The following is a 21,336-nucleotide window of genomic DNA, read 5'->3' as shown; positions in this document are numbered from 1 at the left end:
GGAGGGGAGGGTGTTGGCTTCCTTTTCCTGGAAGGGGAAGGTTGGACTCAGTGCAGAAAGGAGCTGTCACTTGTTATGGTGACTTTTAGATATGCCCATAAGTTTTTTGGTATTTCTTCCTTAGAGAAGTGTTTAATTCTGCTTTCCTTGAGCATGGGCATCACGGCCACCTCCTTGCCCTCTTCCACAGCACTCGCTCGCACTGGAGGAAGCCAGCTGCCATGCCGTGAGGATACTCAAGCCGTCGTGTGGGGACTGAGGCCCCCCGCCAACAGCCAGGGCAGCATGCCACTTTGGAAGCAGAGTTTCTGGCACTGGTTGAGCCTTCGGGTGAGTGCAGCCCCGCATGATGTCTAGATTGATACCTAGTAAAGGACACTCAGCCAGAATCACTCTGCTAAACTGTTTTTGAATTCCCGACCCATAGAAACTGTGAGATGATGGATGTTTACTGTTACTTCGAGCTGCTAAGTTGGGGGCTAATTCGTTATACGGCAACAGGTAGCTAATACACTTATACACTTATTTTGGTGGAAGCTGCTCCAACGCTCGTCAGCAGCAGATGACAGTGTTTTGGCACGATGGAATACTATACGGTAATGCGAAGGAGTGGGCCATCGCCACGGGCAACAAGGTGGGTGACTTTCACAGACACACTGAGTGACAGAAGCCTAGACCAAAGAGAACCCGTGCTGTGTGACCTTATTCAAACAAGGTACAAAAACAGGCAAAACTAATCTACAGTGAAAGAAGTCATGATAAAGGATACTGTTGGGCAGGGGTGGTGCAGTGACCCGGAGGGGATCTGAAGATTGGGTTTCTTGGGGCTGCTTCGATTTCTCCATCTGGGTGCTGCTTACATGGAGGAGTTTTTGAAATCTGACCAAGCTGTGCTTTTATGGCTTGTACATGTCTCTGTATGTTAGACCCCAGTAAAAAGTTAAAAAAAAAAAAAAAAAGCCACCAGTTTGGAATGGGACATGTGCAGGGTGCAGGGTGAACCAGGCACATCCGGAATCACATCTAGCTGGAGGGTGTGTAATGAGGGGAGGCTGCAGGCCTGGAACCTCCCAGCAGGCCAGAGCAGGGAAGGCCAGCATTTGGGATGTGGGGTTGGGGGGGTGTGGGAGTGGGGGGGCTCTGTTGGGACCTCCCATTCCCCAGGGCTCTGGCCTCAGATCTAACCTCCACAGTCCCCCATGCTGATGGACAGGAAGGGACAAAGGCTCAGCCCCCAGTCGGGGTTGGGGTCAGCTGAGGGGGCTTCCCAGGGCACCAGTGAGGGCAGGGGGAGCCCTGCTTGGCTTTGTGCCTGAGGGATTTGCCATAATCCCAGGCCTTCCCTGCAGCCTGTCTAATCCCCACCCGTGGGGCTGAGCCTTTTCAAGATCTGACTTTGGCCTGAAAGGCTCCCAGAGGGGCCCACATTCCTGCCCACAGCCTCCCCGCTCCTAGGAGGGAACTCCTCAGGATCTCACCCCTCCCCAGATAGTGCTCCTCACCCTTGGAGGAAAAAAAGACTTGAAGGCATTCACAAGTTCAAGAAAAGTTAAAACGACTACATGAGAAGCCATAGTGATTGAACTGCTTCCTCGAAGGAAACATGGTCTCCACCCACTGAGTCCTGGGCCTTGGTGTTCCATCAAAGAAATGGGTGAAGGGATGCTGGAGAGGATAGAGACCTGCCTGGGGGCCATGGCCTCCAAGGTCCCATGTGAGCTTCCTATTTAACCTCATTACCCATTGATAGGCTCCAGCCACCTGGGCCTAAAACTCACCAAGTAGATCCCTGCCTCAGGGCCTTTGCACAGGCTTTCCCTTTGCTTGGAATGTTTCTCCCCTGATCCTTACATGGCTGTTCTTGCTTATTACTCAGGCCTCGGCTCACATGTCACCTCCCCCAAGAGACCTTCCCAGAGGCCCCATAGTCACATTGTCACATCACCCTGTGTCTTGATCTCATTTGTTGCTTTTCCTTGTTCTATCTCCTCCCACTGGGATGTGAGACCCCTGAGAGCAGAGGCATCATCTTCTGCACTCCTGGCAATTCCTGTTTCCAGAAAAATGCCCAATGCACTGTGGGTTCTCAGTAATATGTGCTGAGTGAGTGAATGGACATGAAAGGGTTGTTAATTAAGGAGGAGTGAAGGAGAAAACCTGGTGTGTGTGGGGTGATCCTGCTCAGTTTGAGTATCAGGTAATCTCCCCTAACGCTTAAATCACCCACATGAAATCAGTAGTATTACCTACCGTCTCCTTACAGACCAGGAGACCAGGGGGTAGAGGTTTGATAATTTGGCCACGGCCCTGCAGCTTTCAAGTGGTAGTCTACCCCAGCCGGTGGTGTTGGCTCCTGGGCTGGAGGATGAGCATGCAGGATGAGATCCTTGCTGGCCTTGGATTTCCCCGTTAGTCACACGCTACCCTGAAATTCTTGGCGCCTGAAATTGCACTCTTAGATGTGCATTCCTTTTGCTTAAGATTGTCCTCTCAAGAATTCCTTTCTCATCATCTTTTCTCTTCGTAGTAAGAGAATTTTGCAAGAATGATTGTCAGAGGCAAAACACGGTGTTTTCTCTACAGAGGAGGAATGTCAGAGGCTCTAACCTGCCCATTTTATAAGAAGATCCTGAGGCCCAGAAAGCAGGAATAATTTGCTCAAAGTCACCCAACAAGTGCTCCCCAAGCGCTTGGTGGTTGAACCAACACCAATGCATTATAGTCGACAGAGGGAACATGGCTCGCTGGCCGAGCCCCAGGTAGTACCGCCTTGACTGCCAGCATGGGCATGCCACTCTATGGTGTCCAAAAACACGTTCGTTTCCATGACTGCAGGTAGACACTTCTAGTCTTTCTGTTTTATAAGGGGGAAGGTGAGGTCCAGAGAGGTGAAGTATCTTGTCCAAGGTCACACAGCAAGTTTAAAAAGGTCGTGTTGGGATTTGGATGTAGCCCTAGTATAAACTCTGGGACTTCTGGAAATCAGGAAGAGAATTTGGCTTTTCCTGTGTTCTTCACCTGTGGCCCCTGGGCTGGCCCATTGGGACACTAGCCCGAGGGCTGGTCCTGAGTTTGTTTGGCCAGGACGTGTGTGCACATACATGAAGGAAAAGGTGGCGGCCTCACCCTGCTGCTCTGGAGAAGGTTTCTGGTGGCTGCAACTCCTGATTTGTGTAGGGCGCAGGCTGCCCAAGGTGCATCTGGGTCTCCGCCTGCCTAACTGCCGCCTCCCTCCTCTCCTTGTTCCAGGCAGGTGGGGACCGTGTGCTAGGGCTTGCCGGGGCATCCACATGCAGGTACGCTCCTCCCCGCTGGAATCTTCCTGTGGTGGGGAGTGGGGGGTAGGCACTGACTAATTCTATACAAATTGGCTAATATTCCAAAGAATGCCATTCTGTAAGAAAGTAAATATTTAAATACTCGAGGCAGGCCCTCTCCGCCCCCGCAGCCCGGCCCTGCCACCTGCCAAACGCTGGCAGAGCCTCTGGGAGGCGTCTTGGGGCTGCACACCTGGTGGCCTCTCACAGAGCTCTGCATCCTCCTAGACTGGATGGGGGGGGGGGCAGGGGGCTGGTGCATGTGCCTCCTGAAGCAGGACCCCAGGGCACCATGCTGATGCCCCACTGGGCAGGGGTTGTCCACGAGGGCAGGGGAAGCTTGGTGGCCTAGGAATTAGGAACCCTAGTCTGAGTGCTTTGCTGTGTCCCCTTGAACACTATGCATCAGCTCTTTAGGCTGAAGTTTTCCCATGTGTAATAGAGGGTGTACAGGGGTCCGAGTAAGTTCATTCCCTGGGCTTGCTGGGCTCCATCTCAAACCCACTGAAGCAGAATCTGAGGGGGACAAGGCCCAGGACAATGTGTGTAACCAAGGCTCGTGGCGAGCACCAATGCAGCTGGTCCAGAGCCCTCTGGCTATTCCGGGGTCACTGAGGGCTCTATTCATGGGCTTCTTTCAGCTCTGGCTGGGGGGAAGGATGCGTGTGCAAAGGGGGCAGCCTGAGCAAGGCCAGGGAGCCTGGTGAGCTTCTGGGAAGTTGGTGGGAGAATGGGTGGGGGATGGGGGTGCTGGTGGAAGGAGGGTGGGACAGGTAGGCCAATGGTGAAGGGCCTCACCCTGTCTTCATCTGAGCTCGTGACGCCTTCTTGGGGGCCTAGCTCAAGGCCCGAAAGGCTTTCTTCATCTCAGCCTCACTCTTGGGCCACCTGCTTCCTTTCCTGTCTGAACGCTAGGGCACTGATGGTCTCCCTCGGGTTTAGGGATACACTTTGCGTTGCTTTATGCATCTCGTAAGGGACGACGGCCTGCCTTCCCTTTGTTGAGCACTGTGTGTCAGGCCCTGCACTAGCTACTCCTCTTGTATGATCTTACTTTCTTTCCACAGGAGCCCCATGAGGTGGGTTGTGTTACTGCTACATGACAGAAAGGTAAACCGAGGCACAGAGAGGTTACGTAGCTTGCCCAGGAGCACTCAGTGAGGCCATTTGGCACCACGGCTCGATTCTGGGTCTTCCAACCCCATGGCCTGGGCTCAGACCCACCATCTCCATGGTCTTTGATGAGTCCCCTCCAGGGAGGAATTGTGGTGGCTCTTCCCTCTGGGCCCTCAGCACTCAGTACATGGGTCATGTGGTATAGACCCTGCCCAGTGCCAACCATTATGGGTCTGCTGTGAATGTTAGATAATCATCCTCATTTACAGATGAGGAAACTGAGGCACAGAAAATCACTTGGCTCATCCAAAGTTCTAGAACAGGCAAGTGGCAGAAATGGTTGTTCCATTGGGTCTCCCAAAAGTAGACCCTGAGTCATGAATTTGATGAAAACAGTTTGCCTGGGAGGTGACTTCCAGAAGTATAGGTAGGCCAATCTGGAAGTGAGAGAGGAAGGGAAACAAGCTGACAAAGGGCATGTTAAAAAGCAGATGGGTGCTGTGGGCAGATGGGGCCGGGTCCCCCTGGGGACCTGTGGGAGAGTGTGGCACATGCCTTGGAGCTCCAAGGAGCAAGTGGGGAGGCACTGGGGTACTTGTCCTGATTCCCATCTGTGTGGCTGAAGGCTGTTCCAGGCCCTCTGGACCCAGCAAGTTCCTGTGGCTGGGGATGCAGCGTCACAGGTGTTGAGAAACTCACAGGATGGTGAATTCCTGAAGGGCGCAGGTTGGGTGCTAGCAGCCTCTGCTGCAGAAGTGTTCGTAACTGGCTTTTCAGAACCTAAATCCATCTGATCATCTATCTGTCCATGCGTCTGTGCATCTCTGTTTATCATCCATCTGTCCGTCCATCTGTCTGTCATTCATACATCATCCCCTGAGTCCTCTTGGCTGCTGCTTACCATCCTAGGCCCTAGGGGTCCAGAGATGCCTGCATTCCAAAGTCCCTTCCTCTCTGCAAAGGGGCAGTGTTTCTGGTAGCTGCTCTGATGTGACCAGGTATAGTGGGAGCAGCACCCTGTGGCCACCAGCACCCTGCTTTCCCATTCTGGGCTCATGGCCCTCCAGCCCCATGGAGGCTCCCAGAGGTAGCCTGTGCCTCTGTCATTCCTGGAAGCCCGTGGGAGGAACCACAGCCCCCAATCACAGATTGGCTGCTGACAACCCTAGGGCGCCTTCTATCCTGTCCTGATGCTAGTGGGGGCTCTGTGCCTGGCTCTCCCGCCAGGCCAGCTCATGGGGACAGGGGCCTGGTTCAGGCTGAGGACACCCACTGGGTCTTTAAAGGCTGGGCAGCCTTGAGGAACTGAGCAGGGCTATGGGTGCTACTGGCACCAGGTTCCCTCTCTGTTATCTCAGTGCCTGCGGAAGCCACTTGCTTAGACAAAGTTTGCCCCGGGCTCATATCCTGGTCCTTCAATACTATCATCATCGTCGCCTGGGTGGAGGCGGGCTGAATGGCTCTTTCCCTCCCAAGCAGCTGCAGTTCGAGAGCCCATGCCACATGAACGCGATGGAGGGTCCAGGAAGCACAAGTAGCCCCCAAAGGCCACAGCTGTCACCTGGCAGATGGAGCACAAGTTTGGAGTAGGACAGACCTGGGTTCTGGTCTCGGCTTTGCTCTTTCCCTGCTGTGTGACCCTGGGTGAGTTACCTCACCTTTCTGAGCTGCTCAGTTTCCTCATCAGTGGATAGGGAGGAATAAGCACCTGTCCTGCCGGGAGGATAGAACAAAAGTCGGAGATGGGACAAGATGTGCAAAGGGCCATGTGCCTTGTGCCTGGTTCATAGATGCTCCCTGAATAAGTGGAGAGGAATAAAAAGACTCAAATTATGTGTATGCATTTCGAGGCATGGAGGCGCTGATTATTAGCCGGTGGTGTTTAACCAGGACGATGGCCTCTTCCCTGCCTGGAGAGACTCGTATGAGCCCGGCCTGGTGGCTTTCAGATTTGGGGGCACAGATTTCTTTCTCCAAGGGAAGCAGTACATTGAATTTCAACACAGAGAGCTGCTAACCATGGACTTGGTCCCATAAGAGCTGAGTGGGTGTTTTATCTCTTAGACCACCCCCTTGCCCTTTGCTGGCAACCCCTAAGGCATTTGTGAGGACCCCTAAAGCCCCCAGGAAGCACAGCTGAGAGCTCCTGGGGTCCCAGTCCTTAGAAGGAAGTATGGAATGGAAAGGAGAGACAGCTTGGAGGACATTAGAAGGGGGTCCCCAGGCCTGACTCTGAATGTGGGAGCCAGTGAGTGTTTCATGCACGGAGGGCTGGGGCCTGGTGGCCACGGTCATTCCTGCTCACTGCCGTCCTTTCCTCCCCCTCTCCTGGGCTGTCTTTACTCAGCCAGCTTCCTGCTGTCCCCCAGGGGCTAGGGGCACTTGTGGGTCATCTCTGGGTTTTGTAATGATGACATGGAAACTGCCAGGTTGTGTTGGGGAGTGACGCATTGCTCAGTTCTGAGTCCCTGTCAGGAAGAACATCCCTTCACCCCCCTCTGGCTCTTTCTCCAACTGCAGCCCCCCTGGAGCTCCCCCCGCCACCCCGTCTAAAGTTCCTATCACAACACCCACAGCCAAGGCCCAGAGAAGGGATGAGACCTGGCCAAGGGTGCACAGCCCCTCGATGCCGTGGCTGGGTTTGGGGGCAAAAGGCTAGGTCTGCGTTGGCAAAGGAAGGCCTGGCTGCTGGGTTGGAGACCCAAACAGACTTGGTCCCAGGTCTTGAGGATCTTTGGGGCAGGGGTCTAATAATGTGGGCACCAGGGAGCACATCTGGGGAGGGTACATCTGCTCATTCCACGTCACTGAGTCCTGCTGTCTGCCGGGTCCTATGCTCAGGGTTGAGGACTCAGAAATGGGACATTTCTATTGTGGGGGAGCCTGTGGGGGGCGGGCTCCAGAGCCTGGGTCAGGGCCAGACTCCCTGCTGCCTCCCTGCTGGGCCGCGGGACTATGGGAGCATCACGTGAGCTCTGTGCCTCTGTGTTCTCGCCTGTCTGGGGCAGTTGTTGGGGGAGGACCTCCTAGTGTTCCCCGGAGGCCGTGGACCTGGGTGAGGTCCCCAGCATGGGGCCATGCCCAGGTAAGCTGTCTAGAGGGGCTGGCTGGCGTGGTTGTTAGTGTGGCTATGATCATCATCTGCCATGGGCTGGACACTTTGAATGTCACCTGAGTGTTCCCCCACGACTCTGAGAGGTGGGTTACAGAGGGGGAAGCTGAGGCTGGGAGGTACCACGTTCCAGGTCACATAGCCAGGAGGTGACTGGGCAGGGTCTGACTATGTCTGCCGCACCTGGCTGGCTACCCGGTGCCACCTCCCACCTCAGCAGAGACGGAGGAGGGCAGATCTACCCTTGCTGGGCCGCCCCGGGCCCACTGGGTGCGCCTCTCCCTTCAGGCCCAGCCAGGGTTCCCAGCCCCCATGATGGATGGGTCTGGGGATGTTTCCTTCCAGGGCCGCTGCCAAGGCCAAGGCCCTGCCAGGGTTCCCCCCTCCCCAGCCTTCGGTCCCCCTCCCCCATCACTTTCCCCAGGGGGCCATACTGTGACTGACTGCCTGGGCCTGCCTGCCCCTCCTTCCTCATAGCTCACATTCCTCCAGAAGCTTCTCCCCCAGGCTGGCGGGCGGGTCAGCACCTCCCTGTGCACAGCCCTCCCCTCCCACTCTGCTGCCAGGTCTTGGCGGTGGGTCCCAGGGCTCCCCTGGCTTCTCAGTCTCATCCAGGATCTGCAGGGCTCTCCTGATCCATCCTGGGAGCCTCCCGCAGCTTCTTGGGCCCAGCACTTAGCCCAGAAGAATGGAGGCCCAATGCTTGAGTCAAAGGCGTTAGAGAGGAAAACGCAAATGGGCAAGTGGAACGTTCTTCCAACCATGCCGGGAAGGCATCTGCCTCTTTGGTCAGTGTGGAAGGTCCATCCCCACCCAGGATGCTCACCATTCAATGGACAGACCTTGCCAAGCCTTAGTTTCCTCATCTGAAAAATGGGTTCACAAACGCCTACCTCACAGGGTCATGAGATTCTATGAACTTTACCTGGTGTCTTCACAGAGAACCGTATCCTTGAGGAAACGGTGGGAGCTTGCCAAGAGGACAGGAAAGCCAGAAAGGCATTCCCAGCAGAGGGAAGGGCTCATGGCAGAGGCAGAGCGGTGGGACACAGTATGAAGAGCAAAAATCCACGATGGGCTGGAGGTGGCTTGCATTGGCTTGCTTGAGCTGCTGGTTAAATGTGCAGGTATTTGCACACTGGTTGTTAGGCGTAGCTATCACTAAAAATTAAATTATATGCACTTACAATTAAACAAATTGCATTACCAAGAAAAAGTAAACTTCAAAGCTGATTACTTGCTAGTTGTCTAATGGTTACCTGTCCTCTGAAGTCGGCTTGCTTCTATCTGTGGGGCAGAAACACCGTGTAACAGAACGTGCCTTCCCTTCCCCCAGCCTCGTGTTCAGAGGGGCACTCAGCTTGCAGAGTGTCTATGCCGTGGACGTGGGCCCGGGGTGCAAAGCACAGCCACAGCCTGTCGGTGGTGGTTCACCAGGTCACACCACTGGATGATATTCAGTGACGGCTTCCGTGAGCCCGGTATCCGGGTGGCATCAGGCTCTGCGGGCATCGTGCCATCAGCGTCATCCTGGAAGGTCGGCCCTGTTAGCACCCAGGGAGTTAGGTCATCTGCTCCGTCTAGAACAAGCAGCAGAGCAGGAGGGTTCCGGTGAGGGGGGTCCAGTGAGGGGTGGCTGGGGATGTTTCAGGTCCTGACCCTTCCCTTGTCCCCCTCTCCCCACAATGGAGGCTGGACTTGACATTTGAAGAGATGGAGGCAAAAGGAGCCTTAGGAGTCCCTCTGACTCAGCTCTGCCTCCAGCCTCCCAGCTGGGAGATGAGGGGCCCAGGAAGCCCGAGAGCATGGGGACGGCTGTGCCTGGCCCTCCCTGTGGGACTGCCTTCGGGGTGTCACCTGCTTGCCTGCCATGACCCTGGTCAGCTCTTAGCCTCCGTGGCTCAGATGGTGCCAGTCTGGGCTCCGGCGCTGGCCCGGGAAGGAGCCACTCTGAGGAGTGCCTGCCAGGCTGCATTTCGCAACCATCCTGGGCTGCAGCTTGGCTGGTTTGTAAATACATGTGTTTTTGGCACCTTCTCCCCATTAGGCAGTGTAATTGCCCAGCACCATTCAAGGCTGACAAGTCCTTAATGGGGCTCAGCCCATGTGGTGCCCAGCCCAGGGGCTCCCGCAATGGGGCCAGTGGCTCCCTCCCTGAGGTTCTTGGATGGGAGTGGGGAACCCAGGGGCCTCTGACCCTTAGGGAGCCCCCATTGTGTACAGGAGACTCCACTCTGAGAGGTGGTGTAGGGTAGTGGGCTGTGAGTTCACTCAGCTGTGTGGCCTGGACTGGTGATGGTACCTCTCTGAGCTTCGGGTTCCTCATCGCGGCACCGTAGCAGCTCTTTCTGTTGTTTTGGGGAGGGTGGAATGAGGCACCATCTGCAAAAAGTTCAGGAAGGATCATGCATGTACCTAGAGAGCATTCCCGTTCCCATTTTGCAGATGAGGAAACTGAGGCACAGAGGAGGGGAACCACAGCCTGAGGTCCTGTGGCCCCTTGGCCAGGGCTTTTTCTATGCCAGGTTGCAGACACCCTCTTCACAGCTGTGGGGCTGAAAACTGTTTTGGAGGAGGAACAGGGGGGCATTTTCATTATTTGCATTCACCCAGCATCTAACAAGCCGCATCTCCAAGCTCTTTGAATGGCTTCCAGTCCACGTGGAAGCCAGCACAGATCAGGGGCTCAGAGAGGTTACACAGCGGGGAAGGGCTAGTCCTATAGGTGAAGGGTAGGACACCCCGAAACCGGGGTTCGACAGACCCAGATTATGGCTTTGCTGAGGGATTTGGGCAGGTGACATCGTTTCTCTGGGCCTCTCTGTTTCCCTTGGAGTTGACCATGTGCCAGGCAAAGAGTGAAATGAGGGTCCACCAGAGGGAATGGTGGGATAGAGCAGGAGGGATTTGGGAGCCTGGGTGGGTCAGGGTGTGTGTCCCTTTCTTTTTACAGATAGTTTTTATCTATCTATCTATGTATCTATCTATCTATGTATCTATCTATCTATGTATCTATCTATCTATATTTGAGAGAGAGTGAGCGTGCATGAGTGGGGGGCGGGGCAGAGGGAGAAGCAGACTCTCCACTGAGCAGGGAGCCCAACGTGGGTCTTTTTTTTTTTTTTTTTTTAAATTTTTATTTCTTTATGGTAGTCACAGAGAGAGAGAGAAAGGCAGAGACACAGGCAGAGGGAGAAGCAGGCTCCATGCACCGGGAGCCCGACGTGGGATTCGATCCCGGGTCTCCAGGATCGCGCCCTGGGCCAAAGGCAGGCGCCAAACCACTGCGCCACCCAGGGATCCCCCAACGTGGGTCTTGATCGCAGGATCCCAAGATCATGACCTGAGCCTAAGGCAAATGCTTAACCTACTGAGCACCCCCGGGCGCCACAGGGTGCGTGTCCCTTGACCCCACCAGGCCCACAGACACTATCGCCCATGCAATGGTGTAGCCCAAGCTCAGCTGCGTGTAGCTCTGGAGAGGCCTTTCTGCACACAGCTGTACACGCCTGCAGTCACATGGCTGCCTGAGTGCCCGTGCACATATGCACATGCTGCCAGTGAGTAGAGGTGTGCCCCAGTTCCATGCGGACCCCTGCGCACACACACACACACACACACACACACACACACATGCTCATATGAATGATCACGTGTGTACCTGGGCGTACACACAGCCTTCCCTGACCCCAGCAACATATACCACCAGGTGACAGTTGATTTGGCCCCTCCTTCACCCCCTCCTTCACTCCCTTGTTCCCCAAAAGATTTCCAGGGAAACGAAGTAAGAGAGAAAGGAGACATCAGAGAGGGTTCAGAAAGAGAAGAGGCTTCTGGGAAGTCTTTGTATTTCAAGCAAGGGTTCAATTTAGTCTTCGAGTTCCCTAGTGGCCAAGGTAAAAAGGGATAAGTGGGCTTTTTATCCTACTTCCGTGGAAGGATTGCCACCAGGACCAAGTAAGATCTTGCACGTGGAAGCACTTTGCAGATCAGTGTCTAGTCTCATGGCTGGGACCCAACCTCAGGCCTTAGCTCCATGTGCAGGCCCGAAGGCCTCCCCAGCAATTCCTCGCTCTGTGATGGATGCACAGGTGGTGCCAGGCCTTCGTTCAAGCTCTTCCCTCTGCCAGAACACCTGGCTCCCTGCCACTCAGGAGTGTTGCCTCCTCCCAGACCATGCCAGGCTGGGGCTGGGCCCTCCTCTAGGCTCCTGCGATTCCATCACATACCCCACTGGATTAGAACCTCCATTTATGTGTACCTTCCCTTGCCAGACCCCTTGAGGGCAGGGGTGGGGGCCCTGTTTTTGGCATCCCTAATTCCTGGCACAGAGTTAGTGCCCAGGAGGGGTTTGCTGAATGAATACATGCTGGTAATGAGCCCAGAGCCTGTCCTGTGATCTCCACCTGTCCCTGTTGGGGCAGAGTGCCTGGGGTTCTGGGCGTCGTGTCCCCAGGAGCCCTGGCTCTGCGGGGCCTGTCCTTGTCTTCCCTGGAGGTAGGTCCTGACCCCAGACATCTCCTACCTCCCTGAGCTGTCTAGGCAGGGAGAGAGCTGGAGCCTCGAACTTTCTGGGGCTTTGACTATAGGGGGGTGGCCAGGGCCAGATTAGGGCAGGAGATTGCTGCTGACTGGCCCCTCTGTTCAGTCATTTGTCTGTTCATTCATTTGGTTGCTGGATTTTTTTGGATTCTTTTTTTTTTTAAAAAAGATTTTATTTATTTATTCATGTGAGACACAAGGAGAGAGGCAAAAACTTAGGCAGAGGGAGAAGCAGGCTCCCCGCTGAGCAGGGAGCCCAATGCTGGACTCGATCCCGAACCCGGGATCATGCCCTGAGCCAAAGGCAGATGCCTAACCACTAAGCCACCCAGGTGCCCCTGGTTGCTGAATTCTTTACCTGCTTTCGCTATTTACTCTTGTCCTTGTCTCAAGCACCCTCGTAAAGAAGGAGTTGTTTTATCTCCATTGTACAGATGTGTAAGCCGAGACCCAAAGGGCAAGTGCTTTCCCAGTTTGTAAGAGGTGGTTGGTGGGCCTGGAGGGATGTGTCTGACCTGGTGGGCCTGGAGGGATGTGTCCGACCTCTGAGTGCTCACAGCCTGAGGGGTAGTCAAGAGGAAGGGGAAAACCACTGGGCAGGCCCTGCGGGGTGATGGCAATTAGAGGAGGAGACACTAGTGAGTATGGAGGTCCCAAGGCATCTTTGAGAGCGCACCTCACTCCACACTCACTGGTCCCTGGCCCGCTGGCACCCCGGGTGCTCAGGGTACCCAATCTCCTAGGCACACCACAGCCTCACCCCTTCACACGTGCTCACGCTTGGGATCCTGCACTCATGCCTTAGACCCCGGCAGGTGCATACTTCTGATCCCTCCCCCCTTTCCTCAAGGCCCTGCCACCCCAGATCCACTCCCACCCTCAAGCTGGCACACCTGTCTTCACCCGCGTGTCCACACACATCACTGGTGCCCTCCCCTTGAGGAGACACTCTCGAGATATAGGGCCCATGTCTCCTCCCGAGTCACACACCCAGGACCCCCCTCACTGGTGGCCACCACCTGGAGGGCCCTGGGCAACTCGGGCACCAGGCTGGTTCCCCTCAGGTGGGGCAGGGGTTTCCAGCTGCTTGGGCTTGGCCCAGGTTGCAGACACGGCCCTGGCCCGGGGTGCGGGGCTGGGTAGCAGCTGTGTGGCCGAGCCAGGATGCTTGTGCCAGGATGCTTGCACCTGGGCTGACCTGCCTGGGGCTGGTGCCAGCCTAGGGAGGGCAGTTCTTGCCCGATGGGGGACCCCAGCCTCACACCCCTGGAGTGCTGGGGAAGCCCGAGGGCGGGCACGGTGGGCAGGCATGGGCCAGACCCATCTCTGTAATTGCAAATTCCAGTTTCCCATGTGATCTTGGCTGGCATGTCCTGAACCTCAGCTTACCTCTTTGTAAAATGAGTATGATGACAACGCTCCCTGTGTGGTGGTGGAAGAACGAAATAAGACTCTGTGAAATCCAGAGCTTAGCTTTCCTGCTGAGCCGGCACCCCGTTTCTCTTCTCCCTCAGCTGGAGGCTGACTCCCTCCCCTGCCCTCATATGTTCTTTTTAAAAAACAATTCTATTGAGCTATAATTCACGTACCGATAATTTTTTTTAAAGCATACAATTTTTAAAATATTTATTTATTTATTTATTTATTTATTTATTTGAGAGAGAGAGAGAGAGCACAAGCAGGAGGGGGGAGAGAGAGAGCATCCCAAGCAGACTTCCCACTGAGCAGGGAGCCCAATGCAGGGCTCTATCCCACGACCCTGGGGTCATGACCTGAGCTGAAATCAAGAGGCGGACGCTTCACCGACTGAGCCACCCAGGCACTCAATTTAATGGCTTTCACTATCTTCAGAGATAGTGCCACCATCGCCACAGTCACTTTTAGGACATTCTCATCACCGCCACAAGGAACCTCGTCTCCTCCACCCCCTTCGCTCCCAGCGCCTCGCTCCGGCCCTGAGCAACTACTAATTTACATTCTATCTCTATAGATGTGCCTATTCTGGACGTTTTGTGTAAGTGGAATCATATAATATGTGCTCTTACGTGGCTGGCATCTTTCACTGAGCTTAGTGTTTTCCAGATTTATCCATGTTGTAGTCTGCCTCAGGGCCTCCTTCTTATGGGTACCGTATGGATGTACCGCATTTTGTTTACCCTCTCACCTGCTGATGGCCGTGTGGGTGGTTTCCAGGTTTTGGCTACCGTGAAGAGCACTGTTATGAATACTGAGCCCTTACTTTCCACTTGATTATGCCTGACTTGATCGTTTTAGCCTCTGACCTCTGAACCAAGTTAGGAGGCAGGAAGGCCAGTCATGGAGGACAGTTAGACAAGCAGGGACTCTGTATATCAACGGGATTCTGGAGGCTGGGGGGGAAGGGGTAGCTAGCCGAGGGGGTGGGACCTCCTCATTTGTTCCCACTCTCATCCACACCTCCCTTCCCTGTTCTCTCTCCTATCCATTTGACAGTGACAGTCAGGGGCAACATGATGCCAGGAACTTTGCACACTGAGTAGCAACGGATCCTAAAACAAACAAGTAAAACCAAACAGTGAAGCAGATGCTATATGCACACCCAGTTTGCAGATGAGGAAGCTGAGGTTTAGGGAGTTGAAGTGACTTCCCCAAGTCATGCAAATGCTGGGGCAGAATTTGAACACAGGTCCTTGGAGAATGGGACATGATTCCCTCCTCCTTCCTGCGTTTCCTTCCTTCTTGGGTCTCAGTTCTGCCCCAATGCCATGTTTCAGTTCAATTCGATTCAATTTGATTCTATTCGATTTGATTCAATTCAGTTCCATTCCATTCCATTCCATTCCATTCCATTCCATTCCATTTCTCTGTGTCCAGGCATGTGCCAGGCAGAGCTAAGGAGAGGGTAAGGGCAGGACCTTGGTGAGACTTATTATGTGCCAACCCTGGCTTGGGCCCCAGGATCCAGATCTGAACATGACACCATCCCTGGAGGCTGGAAGTCAAGCTGGGGGAGGGGAGCAGACCAAGGCGGGGTTGGCACGGAAGGCCTGGTGACAGAGAGAGGGATGGGTGGGACCCTGACCCTACTGGGGCTAGGGAGTAGAGGCAAGCTTCCTGGGGTGGCAGTACTTCAGCTCGGTCTGGACAGCTCCTGGGGAAGGTATTCCTGGCAGAGGGAACAGCATGGCAGAGCCATGGAAAAGAGAGGAAAAAAAGAACAGAGTGGCTTGGCCTCCTGGAGTGGTTCTGTGGGTAGAGCCCAAGGCTGATGTGAGGGTGATATTTAGAGATGGAGGGGCCGGACCCTGAAGGCCTGGCCTGCTCAGTAAAGAAGTGTGGACCTTGTATGGGCTGTGGAGAAACACTGAAGCGTCTAGAAGGGAGAGTAACACGCATTTGAGAAGCTGCTCTGGGGTGGAAATGGGGAGAGCTGAGGCAGGGATGGGGTGAGCAGCGGGGGTTCCTGGCAGGGGTGCAGTAGGTCAAGGTGGCTGTGGCAGGAGCAGGTGCTGACCTGGACCTGGTGTGAGGACAGACGTCGGTCGAGGATTGGAAAAAATCCAGGGGGTGAACCCACAGGGTTGGACATATAGGAGCCCAGAATCCTGGGGCCGGGGAAGATCCCAGGGTTTGCGGACCAATGTTAGCCAGGGAGCCCTCTGTTCAGGTGAGCTCTTCCACAGAAACCCGGTGTCTCATGCAACCACGTGGGTGGATCTGCAGACACAGCTGAGCACAGGAGGCAGGTGGGTGGGTGCCAGCTTGGAGGATCGATGGGAACCTTCTACGGGGTTGAAAATGTTCCAGTCTTCATTGTGGTGGTTACCTGGCTACAGAGACTTTTCAAGACTCCTCAAACTGTCTAAGACCTGTGTGTTTTCCCGGGTGGAAATCATAGCTTATGAAGTGCATTCGGTAGCTGGAGACTGGGGTGGTCAAGGGTGGGAGTGGACTCTGCACCCTCGGGCCACCTGTTGCACACCTCTCATGGCAGCCCAGGAGGACCCAGCTCTGCCAGAAAGGCCTGAGCCTTCAGCCCCGGGGTCCTTCACCATGGCTCCCAGGGTGCTCCCCACACCACCCCCCAGCAGCACCCACCTGCTCTGCTCAGGCTACTGTCTGCAGGAGGAACCCCAGGCCATCCCTCTTGCAAATCCCGAATTAATGAATCCCAGGAATCTGCTGCCTGTGAACAGCCACTTCTTTGGGGTTTTGGTAAGAACGACAGGGATTAGGGCCCCGCAGGCGGGGCACCTCCTCCGGGGGGCTCGGTTTTCACCCCAGGAGAAATCTGAACTGCCCCCCCGCCCCCACTCTCGCATCCCCTTTGCATCAATCCCTTGTTCGTACAAGAGGCATTATCTATCTAATCCCTACCCGCCCTGGCTGGCTCCCCCTTGGGTGGGGGCAGGCGTAGGTGGGGCCCATGCGGTCCCCCCTCCTGGCTGCTTTTGGCCCTGGGTGCCCAGAGGTGTCCCCTCCTCACTCCTTCCGGCCAAGGGGGCTGGACCATGGGGAGAGGTGGGACTGGCAGGCTGTGGATGGGCTCTGAGTACCAGGCCCAGCCAGCAGCTCCCTGAGCACACGTCTTGGGGTTCGGGAAGTGGGCTGGCATGAATAAATCGGGCAGGTGACTGGTATCTCTGTCCCTGCCCCCCTGCCCATACTTAGTTCTGAAGGGGCGGCAGTACCAAGGGCTGGTGAGATGACACCAGCTTGGACCAGATGCGCTGCTGACAAACACTTGTAGAACCCCTGCAGGGGCCGGGGTCAGACAGGCCTGACTCTGGTTCCAGACTCCCCCACCCACTGCTCTGTGACATTGGGCAGTTTCCTTCTCTATAAATTGAGAATAATGAGAGTGTTTTCCCCCAAAGGGTGGGGGTGGGGGACATAAATGCAAAATAGAGCTCTTGGAGTAAATGCAAATAAACGGTGGTGGTTTAGTTTATTAATTAATTGTGCGGGACGCAGCTGCCTCTCTACATGCCTACTGATGCCCCTACCTCAGGCAGACACCTGTTTGGATGTGTTCACCTGGCTTGGCCGAGGTGCACCAGCCTCGGGAGATCCCTTAACATTGTACCATGAGGGAGGGAGCTTGTTCCCTGGTCACTTGAATGAAGACTATGGTGTCTCCTTGCTGGCTGTGACCGCTGTGTGTGGGGTCCCTGACAGCCTAGGGAGGATACGAGAGTGGGTGTTAGGTGTGGCAGGATGTGAGGCAGGCGGGGGTCAAGGGGAGGGAAGAGGGAGTTGGTACCCACACAGCCTCAGCCAGTGGCACACTTTTGCCACAGGCTCTTCCCAGCTGTGTCCCCAGGGATGATGGGAAAGGACCCTTTGGGATGAAGCCAAAGGGCCAGGTGGCTCTGATCTCCCTGTCCGTGGCCACTTGGTGGCCAGGGTGGCTGGGTGGGCAGATCTGGGGAAAAGATGGTGAACTGGGCCTTGCAAGGACTCCTTAGCTTCTGGGAGTTCAGAAGAGATGACCCAGGGTGGTCTTCACTGAAAGCTCCTGGTCCGCCCTCCACTCTTGCTAGTGTGGGGAGGCCTGCCTGCAGCTCTGGAAGCCCCTGGAAGTTCTCGTATCCTTCTGCAAGAGTCCTGACTCCAGCCACAGGAAGAGGGCTAGAAGCTCTCCTCCTCTCTAACCCTCTTCTTCAGCCAGAGACCTGATGATGCCAATGCTTGGAGCCCGGCTCTCTGGCTTCTGTGCTCAGGACAAGCCAGCCACTAGGGGTTTGGTCCTAGGGCTTCCTCCTCCTTGCTTGTGACCTTAGCATCCTGTCCCTTGGGGTGGGGGGTGCCACTCAATTGCTGAAGTCCCCTTCAGCTTGGCTGTGTGAGAAGGGCTCCATGATTTGAGCTCTTCTTTATCCATCTAGGTCCCCTGCTCTGGAGCATGGAGCCCAGGAGAGAGGATACTCACTGGGTAGATACTGAGCAGAGAGTCAGGAGGCCTCTTTGGGGCCTCAGTTTCTTACCTGTGGAAAGAGGAGGCTGGGCCCTCTCAGCAGGGGAGCTAGGCCCATCAGGGGTCGGGTGCAGGAAGGGAGGGGAGGGAGGAGGGTGGCTGGGCGGGGCAGGGCAGGAGTGGCCCTCACCCGGGGGGGGGGCTCACAAAAGAGCCATGTGTCCTCCATGGGCAGTGCCGGGCCGGCCGGGCGGCTGCTCTAGGGCTGGGGATTTGGCTTCGGAGCGAGGCTTTATTATGTTTCCTTTTTAATTACGATGGTCTTGGCTCCTACAAGAGCAGCTTTTGTTGGGGCAGCTTAGGGGAGGGAGGGCGGCAGGGCTGGCCAGTCTGGGGCTGGAGGGGCTCCACAGGGAGGGGCAGTGTTCAGAACCCCCTCTCGGTTCCCTGGGAAGGGGGGTGCGGGGCATCAGGGAGAGAGGACAGCTCTGGTTTGGTGTTGGAGGCCAGCGAGGGAAGCTGAGTTTGAGCCCCATTTGGACATGCGACATTGTGGGTACCTGACGGCCCCACCCCATAGATGGCCCCTGGGAATCTCAAATTCTATCTCAACCCCCCTAAACTGCCTCACATTCTGGGTTCTCCATCTCAGCGAATTCATTCTTTCAACAAACATTTATTGACCACCTATCATGTGCTGGATCCCACTCTAGGTGCGTGGGGTACACCAGGGAGCAAACAGACCTACATGTCCTGTCCTTGGGGCGCTGACCCACTAGTGCTTTTCTATTCATGCGTTTGCCCCCACAGCCTCCAGGGAGGGGAGATTTTGCTGTGAGCCTGCCCAGTACTCAGGACAAAGCTGGACACACAGAAGGCTCTTAGGAAAAGTTTCCTTACTGCAGAGGGAAAGAACCTTCTGGAAGGCAGGTGGAGCTGGGGGTGCTTGGGTCCAGAGAAAGGTGTGGAAGGAGACTCACGGGCTGCTAACACCAGGAGTGGGGAAGAGATGGCTAACTTGCCTTCCTGCATCTGGTATGACGCTGGGCCACTTGTCCCAAAATGCATCTGTTATTTTGTGTTTTGAACAAGCAGATAAGAAAATCTTCAAATCAAAAAGAGGTTAAATAAACAAATACGGTAACAACAACAAAACCCCCCAGCATGAGTTTTTTAAAAATTGCATTCTTCAGGGGCGTCTGTGTGGCTCAGCCGGTTGCATGTCTGCCTTGGTCTCAGGTCATCATCCCAGGGTCATTGGGGGGGACTCTCTGCTCAGCAGGGAGCCTCCTTTTCCCTCTCCCTCTGCCTGGCGCTCCCCCTGCTTGTGGTTTCTCTCTCTGTCAAATAATTTTTTTTTGTCAAATAAATTTTTAAAAAATCTAAAAAAAAATTGCATTCATCTTTTTTTCTCCCTAAAAAGTAAAGCATGTAAATTTTGGACTCCGACTTCCGCTGTTTCCCAGATGTGTGACCTCGGGCAAGTCACTTTGCTTCCCTGAGTCTGAATTTCCAAACCATCTGTAACCTTACAGGGTCGCATGGGGCAATGACTGAATTTGGGGGTATTGATACTGCATTCAAGCCCCTGGAGTAGGGGTGAGGCTTGCGGAGGGTAGGAGCTCTTCACTACGGGACTGTCCCAGCTCCCACCCACCGCAGACACCTGTACCCCTGAAGCTCTGGGGCCCTAGCCCTGTAATGCAGGGGTGTCCTCGAGGCTAGTTGCCTTCACGCTGTGGCCTCCTGCTTTCTCCCCAGGTGACTTCTCACCTGGGATTCCAACTACTTCCTGGGCCTTGGGAACAGTCAGGACTGGGCGCTCTAGTCCATTGGACCTGGACTCTCCAGCCCCTTTCTAGCTAGGTTCTCTGAACAGCAGGGGCCAGGCATTGCTGAGTCTTGAGTCTCAGGGAACTGGAAGGCAGCTCAGGCTTGCAAACAGAAGTCACACCCCTACAGGGCTGGTCCGGGGGAAGGGAGAAGGTCCCTTGGGGCCCACCCATAATTCCACCTCCCTGGTCCAGGGTGGGGATCTCCAGAAAATCTTTCTTGGACCACTCTAAATAAAATAGCACCACCCCTTCTCCTGCTGGCTCCCAGATCCCATTGGCCCATTGTTACCTGGGCTACGAACGTGGGCTCTGGAGCCCGGCCAGCCTGGGCCAGAGTTTGCTGATCGTGGACTGTGGACTTCTTGGAGATGGGGCCTTTTATCTGGTCGCTGCTGTATCACAGCCCCAAGCACTTTCCCCATGGTACAGACGGCCAAACCCGGGCTCAGAGAGGGCAACTGGCTCTCTGGCCACCACACAGCAGATCCTCGGCCGCACAGGAACTTTTAAATTGGTCTCTCTGGAGTGCTCCCCTTGTCAGTAGTCACACACACACTCCTCACCCTTCCCCGAGCTCTAGACACTCAGGTCCCCACAGCCTCCAAAATAGGCTGGTCCTCCGGAGGGAGGCCGTGATTTAAGGCTGGGCCCAAGCGCTGACGCGTGAGAGGGGAGCAGGTGGAAGCAATGCGAGGGGGAGCGCTTCCCGCCCTGCCAGGCGCCCCATCTGGACAGGGAGGCTGCAACATGATCTGTGGGCCGGAGAGCTGGGCTATTTTGGGGGTGGCACCGGAGGCCCAGGCATCATGACTGGGGGAAGGGGTGTCTCTTGCCCCTGCTGCAGGCATAGGATGTAGGCCCTGGACCGTAGGCCGTTCCAGAAGGTCAGGACAAGCGCAGGGAGTGGGAACCTCCTCCTGGTGCTTGCTGAGAAGCTTTGGCAGGTGGGGCAGGGGTCCGTAGAGAAAGTTTTTCTTGCTCAAGGGGCTGGAGGCTCCAGGGCCACATGTGTGGACTGAGGAATCACCAACCAGCCTTGGGCCCAAGTTGGGTGCTTGTCCTAACCCTGCAACCATCTCGCTGTGTGACCTTGGGCACGTCGCTCTCTCTCTCTGGGCCTCAGTGGTATTATTGGGAGATCTCTGGTCCTATCCAGCTCTGGGCTTCCATCATCTTGGCGACAAAGAAGGAGAGCCTCATGCTCTAAGGTTCTAGAGACAGAGGGGATGGTTAAAATATTTTAAGATCAACGGAAGAATTCTAACTTTCTAAGACTAGGGATAAGAAGAATAATTCAAATGCTCTGGGTTGTAGGGGGGATGATTAGGTAGCTAAGACTCCAGTCACTAGGTGGTCCAGAAGGCATGTGTGCCTCCAGAGCACAGCCCAGAGGAGTGCAGGGCCCCGGGAGTGGGGGGACGTGGGGATAGCAGGGTCAGCGGAGGCCAGTTGGTTTCTGGAAGTCACAACTGGCACAGATGGGCCCTACGGGCTGGCCCATTCTGGTGCTGAGCTGAG

General features: G+C 55.3%; 1 long non-coding RNA gene across 6 annotated transcripts in view; it reads left to right on the top strand.

Annotated features, from left to right (window-relative positions):
• The window catches only part of LOC144314745 (uncharacterized), an 82,607-nt gene that overhangs the window by 48,256 nt on the left and 13,015 nt on the right, over nucleotides 1–21,336 (top strand). For 3 of the 6 annotated variants that reach the window (XR_013380601.1, XR_013380597.1, XR_013380596.1), the window contains exon 4: nucleotides 191–330. This is a non-coding gene — a long non-coding RNA (uncharacterized LOC144314745). Of the gene's footprint in view, nucleotides 1–190; nucleotides 331–5,909; nucleotides 6,078–8,881; nucleotides 9,083–21,336 lie in introns of all 6 variants that reach the window. The other 3 variants (XR_013380599.1, XR_013380598.1, XR_013380600.1) reach the window with 3 other exon arrangements.

The sequence above is a fragment of the Canis aureus genome, chromosome 5 (genome assembly GCF_053574225.1).
Source record: "Canis aureus isolate CA01 chromosome 5, VMU_Caureus_v.1.0, whole genome shotgun sequence".
Lineage (NCBI taxonomy): Eukaryota > Metazoa > Chordata > Mammalia > Carnivora > Canidae > Canis > Canis aureus.
This window is presented reverse-complemented; position numbering and strand designations above follow the sequence as displayed.